Source organism: Coccinella septempunctata, chromosome 9, assembly GCF_907165205.1.
Source record: "Coccinella septempunctata chromosome 9, icCocSept1.1, whole genome shotgun sequence".
In the NCBI taxonomy this organism is placed as follows: Eukaryota; Metazoa; Arthropoda; class Insecta; order Coleoptera; family Coccinellidae; genus Coccinella; species Coccinella septempunctata.
Window position 1 is genome coordinate 8,074,296 of NC_058197.1, and position 20,201 is coordinate 8,094,496.

A 20,201-nucleotide genomic window follows, 5' to 3' on the forward strand; every position below is an offset into this window, starting at 1 on the left:
CAAGATGTGGTCAACCACTTTATTCAGTAGAGCAAGCAACACAATATTCCCCGTAGTTTTGTGGATAGAAGAAAGGTATGTATCATAATAAAATTAATGGTTAGTATATTATATTCATAAAGCTTAGGTAGTTAATATTGATATTTGCATGGAAATTTTTGTAATGTTGTGTATTTGTTAAGGTGCGGATAAATGTAAAATGTGTATATAGTTATAGTTCTGAAGAGCACGAGTAATACTCTTGGCAAGGAGGCTTCTCATTTATGTAGCTAGAATAGTGTGTAATTACCCAATTTATTCATTTTCATTGAATGTGCACTGTATCCGTACAAATATTACATTTTGGTTCAGGTGTAGGGGTGTTGGGAGCCTGATATTTAATAAATGATGATGATAGTTTTGCATGTGACATCTTTAATGTACTCACACAGGAAATTCTGTCCTTTTCTTATTAACATTGTATAAGTTAAATGGAGAATTATGAAATGCCTACATGCATACTTTTAAAAAATATCAAAGCGATGTTTATCACTAATAACATCATTAGGATTCCTCTGCACCTTAAGGAAAAATATAAGTTGCCAACAACAAGTGTTATCTGTCCATATTTCTGATCTTATACACCATCAGGAAAAGTCAGTTACTGAAAAAGGACCAAAATATTTATTTATTTAAAGAATTTCTTGTATGAAGTATTTTAATAGGCTACCACAAAGAATAAAACAAATACGTAACCAAAAATGTTTCAAAAATGAACTGCACAAACTGTTACTTGGCATTGAGCCTTATTCAGTTGATGAATTTTTATGTGCAAACATGAAGTGAAATTAATCTATTTTACTTTTTTTTGTATTCTAGGACATATATTTCGTTCTGATAATGTATTTTTTAATATGTAAGATTCTCGAAATAGATATTATTATTATTATTATAAAGTCACCTCTTCAAACTAGTCCCAAAACTGACTGAAGCAGATTTACCACCATCTCATTTCAATCAAATGATAGCTTAGACATCAACCAATGTGATATCTCTTAGTGTCAGTAGTACATTGAAATATTTTTCATCAATGGAGATGAACAGACCAGAGTACTTGACAACTGATTGGTTTTTGTATTAGGTAGAACATTCTTTTTATTTAATGACTTCTCGCATCCTTCCTGTGCCTTGAGCAATATGATTTATAGCTGTCATTGTCTTTAATTTCAGCTGGCAGTTGAGGTAATAATTATAGTTCAATTTATGATAGTTTTTTCAGCATTGAAATAGTGAAACATCTAAATCGACATCTATATCTATAAAGCTCAACTGTAGTTACCAATATCAACCAGTTTCTCATCTTTTAAATATTCTTATTGCCAAATTGATTATTGTATTGCTTCTATTGAAGCATGGCTCTTTTAATGGGCACTCTGTACTTTTAAATATAATATAACTGCACATTACATTAAATGTTGACCCAAAAATATTTTTTATTGAGTATTGAGTAGATTTACAAGAGGGAAAATTCATGAGTTGCAACTGGTATGAAACAGTAATATAAAACGAACTCTTCAGTTTGGACAATACCATTCCTATTCGGCACTTATTATTTCACAAATCTTAATAATATTTAGTGAACAGTTTTAATGCACTTATTTGGTTTTATCTCTTTTCGTTGATCAATCTGAAAGTTGAAAAAAACGGATACATTTTCGATGAATTTAATATTCATTAACTTTCGCCCCATAAAATATTCTTCTCAAAATTTATACAAGAATTTGAAATAATTCATCATTCGAATTCAACGTCAAATATAGCTAACCAATATCTTGATTGTCATTTTCGAACTTCTAATTCGCGCATGCGTGTTAGTCAATTCCTGCCAGCAATTTGGCTACACTTTTTCCTGTAGCCTAGAACGCGTGTTATCAATATTAGTATAATAGATATATGGGAACACCCCCTAGAGCTTCGCTTTTCAACAACTCATGAAAAAAATGTTATTCAGAATTTACCGAAACACTATTTAGGTGAACAAAGCAGGAATTGGTGAAAAAAATTTTAAAAATTTCAGGCGCTAATGATTTGATGAACATAAAACTCACCTCTGGATAATCGAACGAACTGACAGGGCTGCTTTTTTTCCAATTCGATAAAATTTATTCACACAATTGATCTGAAAAAAATTAGAATTGATCAATAAGCCGAAATAAAATCATTGATGAAAATATGCCAAGTAGGTTTTCTAGTTGAATAGGTAGTTTCATATGAACAAAATCTTTTTGACTGTTTTTTTTTGGGGATTTGCAAACTGGATCATGATGATTAGGTTTGGACAATGTTACACAGTACAAGCTTCGATAAGGTGTGAGGTCCAAGCATTAGATGCTGTTATAGTTAACATTTTCCTGAACAAAGTTTATTATTATTATTTATTATTAGATTAATATAGATAATAGAGTGAATAATATAATTGAATGTTGTTTCTTTGTTTTTACAGGTAGGATTTATTATTTGTAAGAAGTAGTATCAGTGATTATGTTGCACTTTGTATAAAGAATAAAATGTCTTTGTTATTACAAAGAAACAATACTACTTATTATTCAAAAGTGATCGATAAGTGAAGGAAAGACATTATAAGTCAACATTCTGGTTAGAATGTTGGAGAATTCTTAGCTTGTAGATACATAGATGATAGTTTAGTAGGTCAAACTGTTTATAGAGAGACAATTAATAACAAAGTGAAGCTAGAATGGCAGTACCGATAGTGCATTTTATTATAAGAATTTTTGATTCATTGAGCAATAACAGTGAATAATAACATTGAATGTTGTTTTTTGTGAGTAGTATGAGTGCACTCATACCACTTTTTGCAAATTATAAATCCTTCCAGTAATAACAAAAAAACAACATTCAATGTTATTATTCTCTGATATTGCTCAAGTAATCAGTAATAAAAAATTCTTATAATAAGATGCACTATCAGTACTGTCATTCTAGCTTTACTTTGATATTAATTGTTTCTATTCTATAAAAAGTTTGGCCTACCAAAATGTTATTTATGTAACTACATTCAATTAGGCAAAGGGTTCTCGATATATATCTATAAGATTTTTTATCATACTTTCTTCGTCTTCTACAGGTAATAAAACAGTTCAATTATAGCTTTTTTTTATTAAGATTCATAAAATACAGATTCGAAATTTTCATACAAATTTATGTACAACTGCTCCAACTCAATTAGATTCAACAAGATTCACACATACAAATTCTAGTATATGGAATTCAGAGGTTCTGACCGAAATCTCCCAATTCTTCATTAGATCAAAATTGTTGTTTACATAATCATGATTATGTGGCACTTTGTATAAAGAATAAAATGTCTTTGGTATTATTATTACATGTATCTCATACATGTAAAACATCAAATCAAGTTGTAAACAACAATTTTGATCTAATGAAGAATTGGGAGCTCTCAGAAAGCAAGAACCGCTGAATTCCATACAGTAAAATTTGTTTGTGTGAATCTTAGAGTTGGAGCAGTTGTACATAAATTTGTATGAAAATTACTAATCAGGGCAATGGTAATGGTAATTTTATGAAGTTTAATAAAAAAAAGATAATGTTGAACTGATCAATTTTGAAATGACAGATCATGGTAGAAGTTAACATTGGAATATCATGGTACAGGTGGCCCACGACAATTTCATAGTCGATTTCAGAATCTATTGAATATCTCCTCGTTCAGTTCAACTATAAAAAAGGGAAACTGAAAGAAGCTTTTAAATCAAAGAGACTAAACTTATTGGGATATTGAATTAAAACTCCTTCCAAATAATTTTTATCGGAAATCAATAAAAGAAGCCTAGCATCATATTGTTTAGAGAATGAAGCACCAAATTCATATTGATAATTTAAAAAAAATTGTTTCTATGACATTCATATTGTGGCATTCAAAATACAATGTAATGTAATTAGACAAAAAAAAAATTGGGGACGACTTATTATGAAGATATGTGAATTTGTAGCACGAAAAGTAGGGTAAATGGTTAACAGGCATATTATATTATAACATTCTTAATCGTTATAAAGTAAGTTGGTTTTTGTGTCCTCCACCGTTGAACCAGAAAGAGTTCTTCTGTTTGTCCTTGTTCCCACTAAGGAAACCCCCCTTTCTGATTCTTAATCGTTAGTAAACAGAGGCAAAGTTACTCACCTTACAGAAATGGCCAACATTCAAATTTACCTCCCTACTTCACATAATATATAAATGAAAACAGAATCTCAGGTAGCCCTCACTTATGCAATTGCTAAAAACATTCGAAAATGAGCAGGCATTCCAAAATTACGCAAATTTTTGTTCAAAAAAATACTTATAACAGATACATAGCTATTGAATATTGAATAATTCATGGGTTGAGTTTGGTTCATCACTTTTTTATAGGAACGTTAAACGAGTTTAAAATCGTTATTGAAAATGACACCTAACCTCTAAGAGTCGATTAAAGGGATTTGATGTGATCACAGACATATTTATGGTTAGACTATAGAATTTTTTCGTTAGAACCATAGACTTAATAGTGTTCTATTAAGTCTGTGCTTAGAACATGGAGGTAATCCAGTATCTCTAAAATACTCTAGAAGACATAGATATAACTAACCTAACATGGATGAGCCGTCCCATATTGGAGCTATGGAAGAATGTGTTGCCAGCGCAACTAAGAGAGAGATAGAGCTAGTAGTGGCAAAAAGCCCGCAAATTCCATTCAAAATGCATTGAATTCGTATGGAAATCTGTTATTTCTGCGTTTTTCATGAGAATTCTAGGAGCAAACATGAACATTTCTGAGCGTATGCATTGCCTAAATGATTATTTGTTTTTATAGGTGTAAAAATTCATGATTGAAAGCGCACTTTTCATATGAAAATTCAAGGAACTTGGCAGGAAGAAAAATATAAATCCTATTGCGATCGCACTAATGGTTTATTTAATGAATTTGACTGAATACAGAGTGTTTCAAAATTTAATACAATAAGTTTAGGGGTTTATTCTCTTGGGAATTTTTAGGAAAAATGGTCATACACATAGGACCTCAAACGCGAGCTGTTCGGTTTTGAAAGTTATTTTTCTGTTTGTTTTTTATAACCCCTGCCATTTTTTAAATGCTTGGCTGAAATTTGGAATATGCCTCAAGCTGAAGGTTTTACATAATCGGACATGTCAAAAATTAATGAAAATCTACAGGGTGATATTTTTTCAGAGGTCGTTCACCATTTTTATCTTTTCCAGTTTTTTCGACTTTAGCTAATGATATACTACGAACTAAAAATGAATTCACCGTTTCATTTGCAAACTTTTTGAACCCTCCACTTTACTTCTGCTGCTATTATCAAGACAAAAAACAGAAAGTTTTTACAGGAAATATAACCCCGGAATTAAATTTTCAAACGCATTGTATAATCATATATTAGTATAATTGTGATCTCTTTCAATATAGTAATCAATATAATAATAATGAAAATGCAACATTTTGAATATAAATAACTTTTATTTGCATTAGAAACTGAATTACATGACATTCACCAACACAGCAGCATCTTCAAGTAAATGAAGATATACTTTTATTTCTATTTAAAAATTATCATCCTGAAATAATATTTACACTACACAATCAAAATTGAAAATGAAAACTATTTCTTAGATTCAACAAGTATTAAAAAACATATTTATTAGTACATATAAAAAAGAATAGAATGACAAACCGGCCTGGTCAGAAAGTTATTTAAATGATATTTATTTAAATCTTATACACTCATGAATTATAAAATAAATGTTAGTTTTGCATTAAATGGTTGTTCTTTAAAATTACCAATTCCTGATGCTAGACCAGAAACTTAAGTTAATTGAAATAAATAAAAACTCAGATAAGAAAGATACATAGGGAAACTTACTTGTGGAATTTAATATTCTCGCCCTTCTTGAATCTTTTAGTACAGTTAATGGCTGCACAAGATTTCACCATTATGTATTGGTCCTATTAAAATACTTTTATTTGAAAATACTCCGAAAATTGCACAAAAATCACAACAACAACAACATAAACACTTGTAAACAACGCTTTTAGCGAGCTTTTTGCCACTACTAGCTCTATCTTTCTCTAGGCAACACGTTTCTCTTTCCTTTACCGCTTCCATTGGAAGTTATTAGTTCTATGCTAGAAGAACTTTTTTAGAAAGTACTGCTCTATAATGGCCTTATTCACCGACGTTTAAGCATAGAATCTCTATGAAAAAAATAGAAGGTTAATGAAATGGTGCATATATATGCACCATATGGCGGTTAATTAGGATAAGAATATATTATTTTACGTTCTGAGCATCGGATAACTCCAAAATGCTATGCTAACCATAGTGTTGTAGTATCAGGAACGCATATATCTATTATCATAGACATAGAGACATGGACTGAGCAATGTCATCATAAACTTTTTAGGGTTTTCACTCACAATCTCTGAAACAAAATCAATTTAAAATGAAATCAACGATTTGCTCCTGCGTAAATTCTTGCACTAATTTGTCAGGAGCAAATTAACTAGAAAAAATTGTTGCCTAACAATGAACTCAAAATAAATAACGTTGAAATTATAATTCTCCCAAAATAAATTTCAATCGATATCTGAGCAATGTCAGCATGAAAATGTCTTTTTTATATAAAGAGAGAAATGATCGTCGGGCATTTACCTGTCTCTTTTTTGTTCACATAGAGGTGAGTGCTGACCAATCAAAATTCTAGAAAAAGAGAACTGCATGCCCGACGTGCGTTTCTCTCTGTCACTTTTTTTGACCGTATTTCATGCATAGATATAAAGGGAAGGCACAGTCCATGACTATATGTCTATGATTAGTCAGTACCGGTTATAATTCATTTCTGATCCACTAACTGTTAGCGAGCGTGTACTTTCCACCTTCTACGTCATCACCGCTCCAATCGGTTTCGAATTGAATTGCAACTCCTCTGCTATGTCTCACCCTACAGTGTGGAAATTGTCAAATTTTGAAGGCCAAATGAACCGACTATCAGCGTATTTCATAAAACTCTTACCCCGGGTTTCATAAAGCTTGATCGCGGAATAAACTCTTGATTGACAAATAGACGTCAATTTGTTTTCAATCGACAATTCAGTCATGATCATTCAGAATAATATTCTCGCATCAAATTATGATTTTTAGACGTCCATTCAATTATTCTCAATTGCTTATTCTGCAATATATTCAGTAATAAAAAAGTTTCAGTGATTTCGTTTTAAAAATCGAGTAACTGTCAAATCGTTGATCGTACAATTAAAGTTTTATGAAACCCGCTGTTACTGTCCGATCAACGATTTGACAGTCACTGGATTTCAAAAACGAAATCACTAAAACTTTTTCATTCCTATATATATTGAACAAGAATCAATTTAGAATCATTGAATAGATGTATATAGATCATAATTTGATTCGAGAATTGAATTCCGAATTTTTATGGCTGAATTATAGATTGAAAACAAATTTACGTTTATCTGTCAATCAAGCGTTGATTCCCCGATCGAGCTTTATGAAACCGGGGGTTAGTCTATTATATAATCATAGACATAGAGACATCGAGACCTGGACTGTGTCTTCTCCATAGACATATAGACATGGACTGTGCCTTCCCTTTATATCTATGCATGAAATACGGTCAAAAAAAGTGACAGAGAGAAACGCACGTCGGACATGCAGTTGTCTTTTTCTAGACTTTTGATTGGTCCACACTCATCTCTATGTGAACAAAAAAGAGACAGGTAAACGCCCGACGATCATTTCTCTCTTTCTATAAAAAAGATATTTTCATGCTGACATTGCTCAGTCCATAGACATATAGACATGGACTGTGCCTTCCCTTTCTATCTATGCATGAAATATGGTCAAAAAATTGACAGAGAGAAACGCACGTCGGGAATGCAGTTGTCTCTTTCTAGAATATTGATTGGTCCACAGTCACCTCTATGTGAACAAAAAAGAGAAGGTAAATGCCCGACCATCATTTCTCTCTTTCTATAAAAAAGCCAATTTCATGCTGACATTGCTCAGTCCATGTCTCTATGTCTATGGCTCAGTCCATGTCTCTATGTCTATGCTCTTCCCTTTCTATCTTTACATGTACATGTCATCTAAACGGTCAAAAAAGTCACAGAGAGAAACTAAACATCGGGCATGCAGTTGTCTTTTTCTAGAATTTCGATTAGTCTGCACTCACCTCTTTGTGAACACCAAAGAGACAGGTAATGACCCGACGTACATTTCTCTCTTTCTATAAAATAGCTAATTTCATGCTGGCATTGGTCAGTCCATGTCTCTATGTCTATGTATACCTATCATAGACATAGAGACATGGACTGAGCAATGCCAGCATGAAATTGGCTATTTATTAGAAAGAGAGAAAAGCTCGTCGGGATATACCTTTCTCTTTTTTGTTCACATAGAGGTGAGTGTAGACCAATCAAAATTCTAGAAAAAGACAACTGCATTCCCGACGTGTTTTTCTCTCTGTCACTTTTTTTGACCGTATTTCATGCATAGATATAAAGGGAAGGCACAGTCCATGTCTCTATGTCTATGATACCTATAATAGATATTATATATGCAGGAACCTACCTTTGTAGGGTCCAGTCAGTGGTACTTCTTGGAGCAATTCGCTCAGCACTTCTGAGATATTGCTTATAGGGATGTGTAGTTCGTTCAATTCCGAGGAACCAGATCGATCTAGATCCATTGCTGAGAAGACCCGGTTCAAAAGACCCGTTCAATTGACCCATTGGTTCTTTTAGGTAGTTGGGTTTTGGGTTGTGATCCAAATATTGCGCATGGTTCGAATTCGGATCCGTAGTCCCGTCTCGATCAGATCACTGTTCTGTTAGGAATTTCACTTCAGTTTAATTCAGTTGAATTAAATTTTGATAGAATGGAATATGGATGCTTCTTTAGTTGCAAACAGCTGTGTTTTGTGGGCCATAATATTTTTGATCGGCTGAAAATAGTTAGTTGAGGTTAAATTCGTGAGAGAACCGAGAGAAATATTGACCCCAGTGTAGAAAAATTCAAAAACCAAAAGTCTTTCGAAAGGAAATGGATATCGGACGATTCAAATTTTGAAATGGAGACGTCATTCATTGATTTACAGGTTCGAAATTCGTCAAAAACTGAAATTTTTGAAATCAAGATTATGTTATTGCTGCGAATCCAATTATTTTCCTCAAATTAATCTGAAAAAAAGTTGTAGAATTGACCAATCACTTAAAATTTACTATCATCAATATAGCCATAATATCAGAAATATAAACTTGTAATTTCTACTAGTCCTAGTTCCCAAATCTATCATACTTTCTTCAACAAGGAGCCGTTGATTCACTTGCGAAATGCAAGTAATATAAGTTCATTTTATTACGACTACCATCTGTTTCTTTTGGGTCTGAAACCTGTCTAACTATTCGGGTACCTGGGTAATGGAGAGACGGAATTATGAATCATTCTTTCGATTCCAGATCTTCCGATCTCCAGATCCCATATCGATTTTGTGGGTCGCATGGAGCCGTTTGGCTCATTCGACCCAGTTGAACGAACGGGTCATTTTTCGGGTGAAGAACTGATTGATTGATTCGTTCGTTCGTGAACGACACATCCCTATATTGCTAGTCAAAAATTATAGAGTTACCTAACCTAATCTAACTCTATAATCTTTGATTGCTACACAAGGAATATAGACTCTCTAATCTTTGATTACTACATAGACATAGGGACATGGACTGAGCAATGTCAGCATGAAATTGGCTTTTTTATAGAAAGAGAAAAATGATCGTCGGGCATTTACCTGTCTCTTTTTTGTTCACATAGAGGTGAGTGTGAACCAATCAAAATTCTAGAAAAAGACAACTGCATGCCCGATGTTCAGTTTCTCTCTGGCACTTTTCTTGACCGTATTTCATGCATATATAGCTAGAAAGGGAAGGCACAGTCCATGTCTATATGTTTATGGATTGCTAGTCATGTAGACACTAGAACCAAAGAGGAGGGAGGTTAATATTTGCTAGAACTCTTCGCTAGAATTCAGAGACAACTTTGGAATTGACCGTCTCGGTTGTCTGTGCTAGAATTTGCGAAAGTTTTGTGGGCCAGCAGCATGCATGCTTACGAGAAAGTACTCGAAGTTACTACCGTTTTTGAATAATAAGTCTGTTGGATATCTGGCGAAAAAAAATTCAACAAATGATAAAAGAGATCAATTTTTGATAAAAGCTAGTTATCAGAATTATTCAATATTGGAAGTAGTGTTAATTATGGAAATATCTGCGAAATTGCATTTCGCTACCTCTGTAACGCCTGCGATATAATTACTTCACGTACGGTTGTACAATAGCCATTTGTGGGAAAAGCATTATTTTTCGTCATGAGCGTAATTCTGCGCAAAAAGTGGAGCATCCGCTTTTCATCGATGGAGCGTACTCCATTGGGGGCCCTGACGATGGCTAGTTCAATCCTTATTACGAAAAACAGTGTTTCCCAACGTGTTTCACACAATATTTTTTCTAATTTTGAAAAGGATGTTGCTAGGAATTCAAATTAAAAGGACCAGAAACGTCTTCAAAAGCTTCTTTCGGAGATTTCCATCTAGTGACGGAAATTATTGAATTTTTCACTCCGTTTCTATTAAAGCAAGTATCGTTTCACCATCAGTTGCGAAATATTTTACTTTGTGTAACTGGTTGCGAAAAGTAAAACGTTTCAAAACGTCAATGAGTTTTAAAAAGTGTCAAAATTAAAAAAAAAATAGTTATTTTTATATCAAGGACGCAAAATGACTCTTTAGCAACCGAGAGAAAATGTATCGCCGAGGCCGCTTATTGCGGTGGAGTCAAGATAATCACGAGGGTTGCGGCCATGATATATACACAGACCGGCAAATTTAAAGGAACGGAGATGAATTGTATTATTTTTCCTAATACATTTTTTTTGGGGCACATTTGAAAATAACACGACTCTACAAAAAAAATTTTGTTTTTTGTCCTAACGTTTATACTAGGATTTTCCGGTTAATTATGCACAAAAACGAAAAGAAAATAACTTTTTTTGGTACAAAGTTTGCTTTTGTGATAGTTGTAGTATTAATAGTCGTTCTTAATTTTTTTAATAATTTTTAATAATTCAAAAAGACCGTCCGATGAGAGTGGGGTGTTTACGTTTACAAGGTGCCGCTAGAGGGCACTCGAGCCATAAACAATGATTAGGTGTTGTTTACTAGCCCAGACAAACTTCAAATATCGTCAAGAAAGTGTAAATACGATACGATATGTGGTCAATTTATTATTATTCGTGACGTGAAATACGAATTAAAGACATCTCACGTTCTCTCTGAAGCCTATGAAGCATATTTTGACTTTCCTGTTTGGAATCAAGACAAGCCATGGGCTCCACATGTTGCTTGTTTTTACTGTAAATGCTATCGTTGAATCAGTCTCCTAAACACAAAAGCAAACTTTTTCATGCCATATATTTTTTTTTTCGTCTATTTAGGATCTAAACTATCGAAATTTTATGCTTTGCAGTCAAAGTCAAATTTGGTGTTGACCCGTGTAATCATTCAACAGGGAAATTCAACGGATGGTTTAGTTGATTTCAATTTGTTTTGCAAAGCTTCATGCGCTTTTGGAGCCTGTCTAAAAACTTAAGACTAAAAATGAAAAACTCAATTGTATACTTATTGTCGTCTTCAACATTTGATGGTAACACAAAATTACAAGGAACATTTTTTTCAATAACGTGTGTTTCCTCTACGAGGCCTTATAACTGCAACCATTCGTCTTACCATATTTCTGATTACGTTGTCGATTATTTCTTGAGACAAATTCTCAAATATTTCCATCAAAGCAGTTCTTGCTTCTTCCAAGTTTCGAACAGCAGGAATTCTTGACCTAAGTCGTCTGCCTAGCATGTCCCAGACATTTTCAATTGGATTAATATCTGGAGAATATACAGGCCAATTCTTTGTCAGTATTCGAACCTGATTTAAATATTCAGTTACACAACGAGCTGCGTGCGGGCGAGCATTGTCTTGCATCAAGAGAAAATCTGGCACGATAAATGGTGCAAAAGGTACCTATCACATGATCTCGCAGAATATCCCCTATGTACCTATACTTCATTCAACTTTATTTTAGCAGTCGGTTGGCCATGGAAATTTGACACATTTCACTCTGTATAGTACGAAAATGTAGGGTTATGAAGCTTGTCAAAACATTTTTGGGTTTTAAATCAACGCTATGTTGCCCGTTCTACGTAAAAGTTTATGTTATTACGTATTTTATCACAATGTCGAATCTCTTCGGAAAATATCTGACGAACTGTAACGCGCGTTTCTCGGAGAAGCCTTAATCTCGAGCGCCAGCTATTCTTTTCAATAGGAAGAATAGCAAACCTACCAGGGTAGCTGCTAGCCAGAGACAGAGCTCGGTGTTGTCTAGGGTAGTAGCGACAACGAAGAAGTCAAAATCGAACTATGTAAAAGTTTATTCACAACTTCGGAAACTAATTATATGTACAAGGGAGATATGTGTGCTATAAAATATGAGTGATTCTATCAGTGAAAATACATTCGGGAAATCTTATCCGGTCACGAGCACTTTATGAAATTTGTACCGGGTGTAGTGAAAAATTAACGGTTCAATAAAAATGCGCCAACCAGAACTGACGAATGCTAAGGACTTGCTATACGGTATCGGTGTGTAGTTGTATTTCTCCGGGAATGAAACACAATAAGGACGGGTCTGTTCGAGACTTTTATTCGCTGCCCCAAGGGTTATAGCACACCATGATTGACAGCGAAGAAAATGTCTATGTTTAACGTAACTACGGGATCTCACTAACTACGTGCGGTATCTCTTATTCTCTGCCCCAAGGGTTATAGCACACCATGATTGACAGAAAAGAAGAGATTTCGGATTTAACACTTATGACGCGGAACGCGGACAGGGTAAAGAACGATAAAATACAACAGGAAACGATACAGTACAGCAGTGTCAAAGTTAAAGAAGTAACGGCGTAGGTCTAACAAAGAAACTGAACGGTACAGACGGGGACCTACCTCCTTTGTTTCAAGCACTCGAAACTCAAAGGATTTAAAAAGAAAAACTAAAAAAATTAATTCTAAGCACTGATGCAAATAACACAAAATGATTATTCTCAACGGCGAAAGTACTACGGAAAATCAACTGAATTTATACTAGAAGTTAGAAACCACGTTAGAAAGCGAAAATAATACTCAAGCGAAAGGAAAGCACTGAAGTAAAATTCAAAAGTCACACTCGAAGAACCGAAGCAAGAGTCGAAAAGTCGAAAAGTGACCGTCGCGGGGGGAAAATTCGCCTTTATATGCATATCCCCTCTCACGGTAAAAATCTGAAAATTCCAGAATGCGACAAGAATGAAAAACGTCGTCAGCTCCGGTTTATCGCATATCAACAGATGAAAAACGTCGAAATCTTCAGCGGCATGTAAGAAAAACAACGTAAAATACAGATAAGCGGTTTTTTACATTTACTCTGCCGGTCGGAATGAACGTACGGAATATTCGAGAATTAAAATATTTTCAAAGACGGAAATTTAAAACGAAAAAAATTCACTAAGATGAACTCCAATTTTCCTCAGAAAACTGGGGTTCATTACAGAACATAATTGAAGTTTATACAAACTGATTGAAGGCATACCAAATCCAGTTATTTGCATGGAAAATACAAGAGATCAGTATAATATCATAATATGCACTAGCTTGAGGAGAGTTAATGTTCGTTATCTTCTTTGGCTTACATCATTTGTAGATTTCAAAAATATTAACCCGAAGATGAAATGCATATGATGCAGTGGTTGGCAATGGGTATCTCCCGAAGGAATTAACAGATAATTACAAGAATGTTAAATTATTCAATAAAAATCATCTTGCATCAATATAAGGAAAAGGAGTTGAAGGAAGTTTCAAGTTAAGATGCAACTTCACCGTTGAACAAAAATTTCACATGAATAAACAGTAACAGGGCAACTTGCGCGTATTTGTGGCTATTCATCTTAACACATTGATGTAATTATAATATTTAGGTATTTATTAGTACCTTCAGACATTTACATTGTATAGGACAAGTCAAATGAAAAACAGAAAAATCCATTTTAGGGAACTCATTCTCCGATGACATTTATCGAAAATCCTGTAGTTAACTTTTCGCATTAATTCACTCAAACATAAAATTCTCAAATGCAACCACTTTTTTGGGTCTCCCAATAGAAGGAAATTCTTTGTCATACTCTTCATTCACAATCTTTCTGATTGTGGAAATATTCAGCTGAAATATAAGTCGTTTAGATTCAGATGAAACATTATATAAATTCTCTTACCTTGAATATGTTCGCTACCGTCTGACGTATTGTGGATTTTAGAATATAACTATTTGAATGAGCGGACCCGAATTCTAAATAGCACTTCCTGAAACCCTGTCTCTTTTTTCAATCACTTTCGGCATTTTCGAATATTCGTAATAAAAATTGAAATTAGTTGTGGCAACGGCGTTATGACATTAACGACATTTCATGAGTGCCAACCTAACTTCGTTCTAGTTACAAAAACTTGAGAAAATTATTTCATGGCCAACCGACTGCTAAAATAAATTTGAATGAAGTATATGTGCCGTTAAATCGCCGTCATCAGTTACCACCAACTCTGTGCGTGCCCCTAAACATATGTCACTCCACAGATGCTCGAATGCAAGTTAAGTTAAAAAAGAGCACGAGTGCGCGGATCGCTCGAGTGCCTTTTACAGTTTAACATGCATTGGAGCAGATTTGGTCAAAAATTATCGATTCATTTTCATTGCAAGAGTTAAATTTAATAAGAAAATTTTATGAATCAATCCAAGGAGATGAATCAATCAAACCGTGTTGTGTCGCTGTCAGTTGCTGTCACATTGCCGTCACCTGTGGCGACGAATGCGGCGTTAATTTTATTCATTGCAGGCACGTAGGAGCTGTTGGAAACAATCGTTGCTATCGACATGAAAAATTTTTCAGTGAACGACGCATTATAAAAAAACCATTGTCAAATTTTCTAAGTGCAATGTCGCGATTTGGAAACTCTTCTGCTGTAGATATTGATAAGAATATAGACAATCTTACGCCAACGAATACAAAAAAGTCAAAAACGTCAGTATGGGGGCAATTTCAAGAGTTTTGTGCCGAAAGAAATAACTTATTAGAACGAGGAACTCCGGTCGAAAAATTTGCCTTCATTCTAAAGGACTGGGCAAGCAACATGCCCAAGAAGGATAGATCCTTTTATCAAGAAAGTGTGGTTGAAAACAATGTGAAACGTGACAGCAAAACTTGTTCAGGAAAAAGAAGATTTCGGCATTACAATAGATCCATTTAATGATGTGAGATTTAAGTCGTCTAGGGATGCACGAAATGCTGCTCGCAAAATATTACAAATGAACCCGGAAAAGAGAAAAGGGAGCTCATCGGCTTTTACTTACAAAGAATTGCTGCAAATTTTGAAGCTTTACGATGAAAACAAGCCGGAGGGTCTGCAGAAAAAATTTTTTCATCTCATATCTTATGAGCTAGCATTTCGAGGAGGTGAGGCAGCCAACTGTTTCACGAGTTTCTTTCAAGAAGAGAAGTTTAATGAAAGAACGAGCACAAATAGAATAGAATATAATCCAGTGTTTTCAAAAACCCGGCAAGGAGGAGGCCGCAGATTAACAGACATTAAATGGTTAATCAGAAACACTACTAATGAATAAATCTGTCCCGTTAGGTAGGTCAAATTAACCGTTTCTTATTTAATTTTTCTTATCAAAACGAGGATCTAACGTGAAGACGAATCGTCTGTTTCTTACGCTGAATCGAGAATGGCAAAATAAAAATATATGGTTCAAGAATATCCCAGTTGGCAGAAACGAGATCGCAAAATGGACAAAGCTGTCTGTCCAAAAAGCAGGTTTCGATAGCGGGAAGTTCAAATTTACAAACCATTCTCACCGAGCAACTGCCGTAAACTGCCATCTAGCCAAGGTTGGAGCATGGAAATGTTACAGATTACAGATTGTAATCTGTGTCCGGAGCTAAATATGAATTATTGATGGACACTGTTTCATCAACAATTTAGGAGTCAATTTGAAATATGCTCTTTCAAAGGTATTAGTTTATCAATTTCAACTATTGGATGCCAAATAGTATTACTGTAAGGGAATTTTTGTTGAATATCAATATTCAACAATAAATCCAAGCCGCTTCAATAATATTTTTTGGCATCCAATAATTGAAACTGATAAACTAATACCAAAGAGTAACCAAGTTGTTACTCTTTGCTAATACCTTTGAAAGAGCATATTTCAAATTGTCCTCGCAATTGCTGATAAAACAGTGTCCGTTAATTCATATTTGGTTCCGGATCTCGTCCGCACCGCTACAACAAAACAACATCGCCGAGTAAACAAAATTATGAAGTAGTGATGAAGATTCTAACGTAATTATATTTTCCCTTTAAAGAATAGCTGGCGCTCGAGTATACCGAGGAAAAAGGCGTTATAAGTAGGCTAAGAATTGTTCAATATATCCTCGTGTATGATGTAAAGAATTAATGTAACATCTGATACTATGAGGTTACTCTGAAAAAAAAAACGAAGTAGAGCCTGTTATATTTTCGTGACATACATGTTCTATCACATACTTTATGTTCGAGTGCACCACTGCACCACACTTTATTTATGAATTCGTTTAGAGTCCATAATTGACTACTTTATTGGACTCAACTGTCACTATCATTCTATCAAGTAAATATACTAGATGCAAACAATACTTTATTCAAGGAAGAAGAATTGAACTTCGACCTAAAAACAAAACCATGAATTACTATTCTAAACATTAGTGTGGTAGTGAATATTAAAAACACATTCTTCGTTATTATAAAAATGCATGCCTGAGGAAGTCGAGTTCGAAGTGGAAGCACAGTTTTCGATCTGCAATACTCTTGATCAACTACTTCCTGGCCCAATATTATGGTGACAACACTTATTCTGATACTTTTCGATTCATCTATGTAGTCCATAGCGAAGAATTTTTGTGAGCTCCCAATTCACTATTGAAGTAAACCAGAAGCTGTCTTCTGTCGATTTTACAATTTTCTTCGTTTTACACCACTTGTTATAGGCCGCATACATATTTTCATAAGCACTTTTAGATTTAAGTGGGTAAGAGAGATTCTTTGGCGCTTACGGCTGAATTTTCTACGCTTTCTTCTCCAGCACTATATCTATTTTTTGGTTTATTATGACGTTTGTCACAAAATTAGGGAGGTAAACAACTGTGTTTACTAAGGTATGCTAAGGTCGCTGGTTCGGCTGGTTACTAAGGTAAGAAAATCAAAAGCACACTTAATATTTTTCAGAAATAAGCCATTTCAGAAAATAAAATTTCTGCATTGCAGTCCAACATAAAAGCTTTGTATGCAACTCGTACATAACTAGGCTTTATGGACTCGACCAAGATATTGGCCTCGCTCGCTTTGCTCGCTCTGCCATAAACTTTTAGACTCGTCCATAAAGACCTAATTTATGTACTTGTTACATAAATAGCTATTATGTAGCATGTTTATCTTTATCTTAGTATTACGTCTCCATGTTAAGGAAAATAAAACTGTAGTGGACTGTGGACTGTATTTAGCACTGATTCGGTGGCTAATTGAAATCATCAACCAAATAACACAACGAAAGGAAAACTTACCCCCTTTCGTGGATCCTCGGAAATGAAATCCTTCCTTCCTTCCTTCAACAACTCGGTGTCTTTGCTGGCCAGAAAGAGACGAATTGATCCAGAATTTATGAAAGGCTCATTTGTACCTAGATCTGGGGACACTACAGAAGTGTCTCTGTGCCAATTGGTTCATGGAACAACTGTTCGAATTTAAATCACTCTCACTATTGTGTCTTTAGCTTATATAAATTAGCGGAAGTAATTCTAATTTGAAAATTACAGCGAGATAAATATCGTAAGATCTTTCGGACGCGTGAATGCTAATCGCTTTTTCTTCCAAAGAAAGTACGTTTTTTTCCATGTGTTGCACATACAACAATAGTGCATTTATTCAATTCAATAAATTGAAACATTAGATGACATCTGTACGGGGTTCTTCGAAATTGATAATCCTCATACAGATTTCATTTTACATTTAGTAAAGGAAAAAGAATTCCTCGCAAGGATTTTATTAAGGGCGTCAACACATTACATAAAATTTTTGTTAAGGTATAACAATTTGTTTACTCTGGGTGATGTTTCGCTAATTCCTCTTTTCTTCTATAACAAATTTCCCAATTATCTGATTATTATTGTTTTTCTCTCATCCACTTATGATGGAATGGATGAATATTTGAATCAAGAAATAGAAGGAATGTTTAATTTTCTACCCAATGGTGCATCTATAACATATTGAAATACATGCCCAACTTTCGAGATTTTGCAAAAGAAGTATGTTGATTGTCTGGCAAAAAAATCTAAAGTGCTAAATTTCTGATGAAAGCTAGTTATCAGAATTATTTATGGTCTGGGGCAGTGTTAATTAAGGGAATATCCATAGAGAAAGGGAAGTCTCTGGGAATATCTGGGGCAATACGGTATACTAAAACATTTCTTCTTCTTCTTCCTTTAGTATATATGTCCACGGCTACTTAGGCGATTTAGGCAAATTTTCAGTACAACCGCCCCTTAAGTGTGTGAAGACAGTGTCTTGTTTTTCTTGCTTTTTTCGTTCATCTCGAGGCAGATATGAAAGCTTCGACGTCCTCTGAAAAATATGATTGGAACAAGAAAACACCCAGCCTTCTCTTTCATGGCCTTCAGTGAATGCCGATGAATAACTTTGTCACTAAATTGTATGATATAGGTGTTATATGCGATTTTTTTTTATTATGCCCCCCTCCATTTTTCAAATGTCAGTTCAACTCGATTTTTTCAACTGATGTTCGTACAGTTCAAATGAGAAATATGAAATTTATCATATTCTCAACTTAAAGTAATAACTGAACAAACCGTGTGTGGGGGTTCAAATGTATACTATTGTATAGTGTATAGGGTGGGCAAAATTCGTTGTCTACTGAGAGGATCTCGAGAACTATAGCAGCTAGAAGAAAACGGATGACACATTTTCGAGCTCTTTTTCGGAGAAACAAGGAATGGTGAAAACCGCATTCTCCTACGATACTTCGTTTCTGAGTTTGACAATTTCGTAAAGTTCTCATAACTTTTCTGTCTTTGAAGTTACAAATCTGAAACTTGCATGAACCTTCTAGAGGCACTTTTTTACGAAGAATCTACTGATGATCTCAAAATATTTTTTCAATTCGAATCATTATAGCGTCCGTTTTCAATAATCCTATCTATCCATTGTTTCAGTTACTGAAGATAGAAAATGCATGTGACTTCGTTTCTATGATCTATATGTAGATATATTTTAGAATGGTTATCGTCAGTAAGTGAAACGATGGATAGATAGATTTATTGAAAACGGCCGTAGGTGAACTTTAATTTTTTTAAATGCAAACTTTTATTGAATTTGTTATTTTTGAATTGGAAAAAAATCTTTTGTCAGTAGATTCTACCTATGAAAGTGCCTAAGAAGGTTCAAGTTTCAGATCTGTAACTTCCAAGACAAAACAGTTATGAGAACTTTTCGGAATCGTCAAAAGCTCAATTTTTGTTTATAAATCGAAATCTGATAAAATTATTGAGAAAATCTAAATGCTTCTACCCCTCTATTAACAAGTTTATGTGCGAACTGAGAACATAAATTTCGTTTTCGCACCTTCTAGAATCCATGAAACAAACGAAAAGATTGAACAATTGAACTGCACGTGTATGTATATATCTCAGTCCACAGTTGAATCTGACAGTTAAAACTATGCAATCAAAACTGACAGTTTAAGCTGTACGTTAGTAGCCGGCCTTAGAATGAAAATATTTTCGATTTCCCCGTAAGGAAAATGACGCTACCCTTCAAAATTCACCGTAATGAATCCCCTGCCCTGAAAAATGAAAATATTCAAAATATGTACTGAAAATTGACAGAGAATGATAATGAAGGATTAAAACAGGCCTTGGTTTGGAGTATA

At 34.2% G+C, this 20,201-nt stretch overlaps 1 long non-coding RNA gene across 2 annotated transcripts; it reads right to left on the reverse strand.

Moving 5' to 3' along the window:
- Positions 1 to 402: 402 nt before the first annotated feature.
- Positions 403 to 18,254, reverse strand: LOC123320903. Of its 2 annotated transcripts, none has more exons than XR_006538818.1 (3): positions 17,821 to 18,254; positions 2,088 to 2,158; positions 403 to 643 (listed from the first exon to the last, which is right to left on the reverse strand). It is a non-coding gene; the product is annotated as an uncharacterized LOC123320903 (long non-coding RNA). The 2 variants fall into 2 exon arrangements; XR_006538817.1 differs by lacking the exon at positions 17,821 to 18,254 and adding an exon at positions 4,199 to 4,488.
- Between the last annotated feature and the right edge of the window lie 1,947 nt (positions 18,255 to 20,201).